Source organism: Elephantulus edwardii, unplaced genomic scaffold, assembly GCF_000299155.1.
Source record: "Elephantulus edwardii isolate Elephantulus edwardi_28Jun2011 unplaced genomic scaffold, EleEdw1.0 scaffold00032, whole genome shotgun sequence".
NCBI classification, from domain to species: Eukaryota; Metazoa; Chordata; class Mammalia; order Macroscelidea; family Macroscelididae; genus Elephantulus; species Elephantulus edwardii.
Window position 1 is genome coordinate 7,571,820 of NW_006399782.1, and position 6,200 is coordinate 7,578,019.

Consider the following 6,200-nt stretch of genomic DNA (forward strand, 5'->3'; position numbering starts at 1 on the left):
TGTCAATTCTGACTGAGGGTCTTTTCTTTTTCCTGACACTCCTCCACCGTTCCAAGCATGATGTCCCTCTCCAAGGAACAGCCTCTCCTAGCAACATACCCAAAGTATGTGAGATGAAGCTTTGTCATCTTTGCCTCCAAGAAGCACTCTGGCTGCACTTTCTCTAAGACAAGTTTGCTTGTTCTTTTAGCAGTCCATGAGATATTCATTACTCCTTCCCAATACTATAGCTCAAAGGCATCAATTTTTCTTCTGTTGTCATTATTCATTGGCTAGTGCTCAGATGCATAGCAAGTAATTGAAAAGACCATGACCTGAATCAGGCACACCGTAGCTGAGCCTTCATTAGGTTTCTGACACTATAAATAGAATATGTATAAGTAAGTCCTTAAAATATTCATACCAGTATTACACTCCTCCTTCCTGCTCTAGAAATTTATCCTGAAAAAATCATCATATATAGAAATATATATGCACACATATATATAGATATAAAACCTGCATTACTTATAGCAACACAATTAGTGACTAATGTTCAATATGAAAGAACTTATAGTATAAGCATAACATTTATATTCTATAATTACTATTGAAGCATAAAAGAGTAGTAAATAACATGGATAAAGAGTCATTTAAAATGTTTCATGAAATAGCAGTAAATTATAATGTAACTCTTTAAAAAAAAACACATTTCTAGAAAATATGTGGAAGACAGTGATACCAAGATAAAGAACATTTTTCAGTAGTTCTCCTCCACCTGACACCTCAGAATGTGACCTTATTTGAAAATAATGGCTTTATAGACATGTTGTTGTTGTGATTGACTTTGAGTTGAGCATGACTCATAGCAACTCTATGAACAAAAGGCCTGAAGCTTTCTGTAACTATCGACATTTATTAAAGTTCATAGTTTCCAGAGGCATGCTGTTTAGGAAGTGGATGCCACTCCTACTTTCAAACTTGTCTTAAAACTGGGATCTCCACCAGACACTGTCCACCGTGGGTAACCCTCATGACATTTGACATCCCAACGGAACAAGGTCCAGCATCACAGCAAACCCAGATTACCTCAGTACAGCATGTTGTTGCTGTTGTTGTTATATGCCTTCGAGTCCCTTGGGACTCATAGTGATCTTATGTACATCAGCCCTAAACCCTCCTCTATCCTGTGCCAACCTCACTGTCTCTGACACCCCAATCACTGAATCGATCCATCTCATCGAGGGTCTTCCTTTCCTGTGCCTCCACCCTCCCAAATATGATGTCTCTCTCCAAGGACTGGTCCCTCCTTGCAACATGCCCAAAGTATGTCTGATGAAGCTTTAGGATTCTTGACTCCAAGGAGCAGGCTGCTTCACCCTCTCCAGGATAAACCTGTTGGTTATCCTAGCAGTCCATGGTATATTCAACACTCTTCTCCAGCACCACAGCTCAAAGGCATCAATTCATCATCCCTAGTCACTGTCCAGCTTTCTGATGCAAAGCACACAGTTGTGAAGACTATAGCCCAGATCAGGTGCACCTTAGTCTCCAGCCTGATGTCATTGCTCTTCAGTGCTCTGGAGAGGTCCCTGACAGCTGACTTTCCCAATTCAATTCATATCTTGATTTCCTGGCTGCTGGTACCAAGAGTGTTGACTGTGGAGTCAAGTAAACTAAAACTCTTAACTATCTCAATCTCTTCACCACCCATCCTGATGCTGCCAATAGGCCCAGTGGTGAGAATCTTTGTTTTCTTGATGTTGAGTTTCAATCCGTATCAAAAGCTGCAGTCCTTGACCTTCTGCAGCAAGTGCTTCAGGTCCTCCTTAGTTTCAGCATGCAGGTTTGTATCATCTGCATAATGCAGGTTGTTGGTGAATCTTCCACCAATTCTGATGCCGCATTTCTCCTCATCCCAGATGATCTGTTCTGCATAGAGATTGCAAAGGTATGGAGACAGAATACATCCCTGGTGGACCCCCTTCCTGATTTTGAACCATGCAATGTCTCTTTGCTTTTTCTGATGACAGCTACTTTGTCCAAGTATAGGTTTTCACATAAGCACAATCAAATGTTTGGGGATTCCCATTCTTTTCAAAGTTAGCCACAGCTTGTTGTGACTTTGCATAGACAATGAAGCACAGATAGACATTCCTCTGGTACTCTGCTTCCTGCCAAGATCTATCTAACATTAGCTATACTATCCCTATTACTATGACATCTTCTAAACGCAGCCCGCACTTCTTGCAGTTCCCTGCTGATGTATTGCTCCATTCGTTTTTTGATAATTTCCAGCAGATTCTTGCTTGCATATAATATTAATGATATTGTTCGATAATTTCCTCACTGTGTCGGGTCACCTTTCTTTGGGATGGGAACAAATATCAATCTCTTCCATTCATTGAAGTGATGTTAGGGAGAAAAAGAGAAACCCAGACAACCTTACTTCCTTACAGATTCTGAATCATGATAGTTGCACATGTTACCGAGCTGAGCTGTTCTGTAGAGATTTCCTGGCTGTACTTTTTACTGAAGCATATCATTCACTAGTCCTTTGATCCTTTAAATCTACTGAGTGGATTTGACCCAACAACCCTTTGATTAGTAGTCAAGGTAACTATTTTTTGGTACCCAGGGACCTTACTGGATTAGGGTAACTCCTAAATCCAATGATTATTTGAACTGGGAAAGAGTGTTATGTATTAATGGTATTGTAGGCCACATACTGTTCTACAACTTGTTTTTATGACTTGACAATATTTTTTTGGACAATCTCAACTTCCTACCCGCCTCTGTCAGTATATGTGTGTTCATTCATTCTTTTTAACCAATGGCAGATGGCCATGTGCATATGTTTTAAAATCTACTTTCTATTAATGCATGTTTAGATTCCCTATTCTAGAAACAGACGGGCAGCTGAAAGTGCTCACTCATCTATGCTCAGGAATTTACACGACAGCTAGCTGGAAAACAGACTGAAGGAGATTCCTATATGTACGCATTCCAAAGAACAGTTGTCTGAAAGATCCTAGAAGTTCTAGAGCAATACAATCAATATACATGCAAGCCCAATCTTGCTAAGGATGATTTAAAAGTGACTGGAGCACGATATTGACAGGAGGGGAGCGAGTGATATCACTACTGGTGTCAGATGTCTCTGGGCTGTAAGTAGAGGCGATTATAAAGATGTTTATCAGTGTTTTCTTGGCACTGCAAACACACTTGACTGTATGGATAATAAGTGCTTATGAATAACATTAGGAAGAATGGGAATTCCAAATACTTGATTCTGTTCTCATGAAACCTGTATGCAGACAAGGAGACTCTTATTCAAGGAGAACAAAGGAAAATGACCTAACTGGAAATCAGAAATGTTGTATGTCAGACTTGTATCTTTCCAACACACTTATTCATTCTGAAGGCTGAGCAAATCATCTGAGAGACTGGATTATATAAAGAAGAAGGTGGCATCAGGATTAGAAGAGGACTCAATAACAACCTGCAATATGCAGATGACACAAGATTGTTTGCTGAACGTGAAGAGGACTTGATGCACTCACTGGTGAAGATCAAAGATTATGGTCTTCTACTGCAGTTAGGGACCTCTCTAAAGTACTCAAGAGCAACGGTGTCTCTCTGGAGAGTAAGGTGCACCTGATACAGGCCATGGTTTTTGCAATCACTTGTTATGCATCAGAGAGTTGGACAATGACTAGGGAGGATAGAAGGAGAATTGACGCCTTTGAGCTGTGGTGCTGGAGAAGAGTATTGAATGTACCATGGACTGCCAAGAAAACAAACAGATTCATCCTAGAGAGGGTTAAACCAGGCTGCTCCTTGGAGGCAAGAATTCTGGGGCTTCGCCTGACATACTTTGGACATGTTGTAAGGAGAGACAGGTCTTTGGAGAGGGACGTCATGCTTGAGAGGGTGGAGGGACAGTGCAGGAGGGGAAGACCCTCTATGAGGTGGATTGATTCAGTGACTGGGGTACTCAGGATGGGTGTGTCAGAGACAATGAGATTTGCACAGGATAGAGCAGGGTTTAGGTCTGTTGTACATAGGGTCGCTATGAGTCACAAATGACTCGACGGTACATAACAACAACAACAACAACAACAAACATGGATTAAGTGTCCACAAAAAGAAAGGAGGGAAGAAATGCCTCACAACTGAACCAATATGTAGCATCACGATAAATGAAGAAAAGATTAGAATCGTCAAACCTTTTGTTTTACTTCGATCTGTTATCAATCCCCATAAAAGCATGTCAAAAAAGTTAAAAGATGTGTGGCACTAGACAAATCTGATGCAAAAGGCCTCTTTTAAAAAGCACAGAGGTGGCTTTGAACCAAAAGTGTGCCTGAACCAAGCCATCCACAGTGTCTGCGGCATGGTACGTAGGAGTTGCACAGGTGACCCATAGGCGGCACATCTCTGGCACTTCTAATCCATCAACGACTTCTCAGGAGAAAGACGACCAGTCTCCTCCCGTGTGATTTACAGACCCAGAAAACCCACTGGAGGGTCGGCTATGAGTCAGTTGCAACTTGATGGTAATAAGATGGTTTTCACAACCAGGAAAAGGCTAGAAAAATGAACAAAGAAGATGGAGGAAGAATCCATGTTTTTTAAAAAATTACTGTATTGGGGAAGAATATCAACTTATCATGATGCATTGCCAGAAGAATCCACAAACTGCTCCAGAGAAGAAAGGCTTACAATCTCCTTTTGTGTAATTTACTGGCTTTGAAAACCCACTGGAGAGTCAGCTGTGAGTCAGTTCCAACTCTATGATACATAAGAACTCTATATCGGAAGAAGCTCAATTAGAACACTCTTTACCTCTGGTATATTCACACAATGGAATACTACATTGTACTGAAAAACAAGGAACTCATGCAGTATTATTCAAAATGGGTGACACTGGAGGACATTATACTGAGTGAAATATCTCAGTCACAAAAGGACAAATACTGCATGGTGTCCCTGTTGTAGAATGGGACTGACATCAGGGTTGGGGTAAAACTGGATAAATTATATATACTGCATTGAAACAGATGAGGGAGAGAACAGTTTAAAAGCGATATATGATTGGGTATTATGGTTATCACAAGAGTCCAGAATGAAGGTTGCACAGTGGAGTGTACTTGGCTGGGGGAGGGGGGATTTGTATACCAATGAAGGAATTTTTCTTTTACTTTTCAAAGAGAAGAGCAAACTTGGGGGGGGGGGGGGGGAGGGATGGGCAGGGAGAAAAATGCAACAATGAATGAATGGAAATCCAAAGCCTCTCTAAATGTTCATTAAAATTAATAAAATAAAATTTTAAAAAAGGGACACACTTTATTTGGGTGAGGTGTATAGAAAGCAAGTTTATTTGGTGAGTGTTGCTGGCAATCCAAGAAAGACAAGATGAGAAAGGTGCCATGAGGAGACTTTCAGGGCTAAATACAGGCTCATATGGGAAAAGGCAGAGTCTCTGGGGATGCAGATAGTGCTGTCCTCAGCCATTCGGCACCATCCAGACGAGCTTTTTATAGTTGATACGACCATTGCTGTCCTCCTGCCCTGCCACCAGCATCTCCACTTCGTCCTCCGTCATCTTCTCACCAAGTGTGACAGGGACATGCTGGATTTCAGCCTCCCTGACAGTGGCCAGTGATGTTCTTTTCTGTGTCAAACACCCAGAGGCCTTCAACCTAGTCCTCATAAGGTACCCTGGTCCTTGTTCTTCGCTGCATCTGCAGCACGGGCAGGAAGCGCTCCAAATCCAGGACCTTCATGTTCATTCCATCAGTCTCGGGGTTTCCCAGGACCCCGAGCACCTCTGCATTGGCGGGGTTCTGGCCCAGAACTCTCATCACATCCCTACACTGGCTGAACAGGATCTCACCATCACCAGCTGGAAGGCTTCCCTAAAGTCTTCCTCAGTGAAGTCTTCTGGTCCTCAGTGAAGTCACACATCTTGAGCACTCAGGTATCAGGACCTTTTTTCTGTAGTAATTGACAGAATGCTCTTTAGAAATAAGAATGGTGGGACTTTTCACAAGCTTTGGACATGTTATCAGGAGAGGAATCAATCCCTGGAGAAGGACATCATGCTGGGTAAAGTAGAGGGTCGCTGAACAGGAGGAAGAACCTTATTGAGAAAGACTGCCATGGTGGCCACAGTGATGAACTCAAAGACAGCCGTTGTGAGGATGGTGCAGGACTGG

General features: G+C 42.1%; 1 pseudogene; it reads right to left on the minus strand.

Moving 5' to 3' along the window:
* Positions 1 to 5,488: 5,488 nt before the first annotated feature.
* LOC102854503 lies at positions 5,489 to 5,902 on the minus strand (annotated as a pseudogene).
* Positions 5,903 to 6,200: the final 298 nt, after the last annotated feature.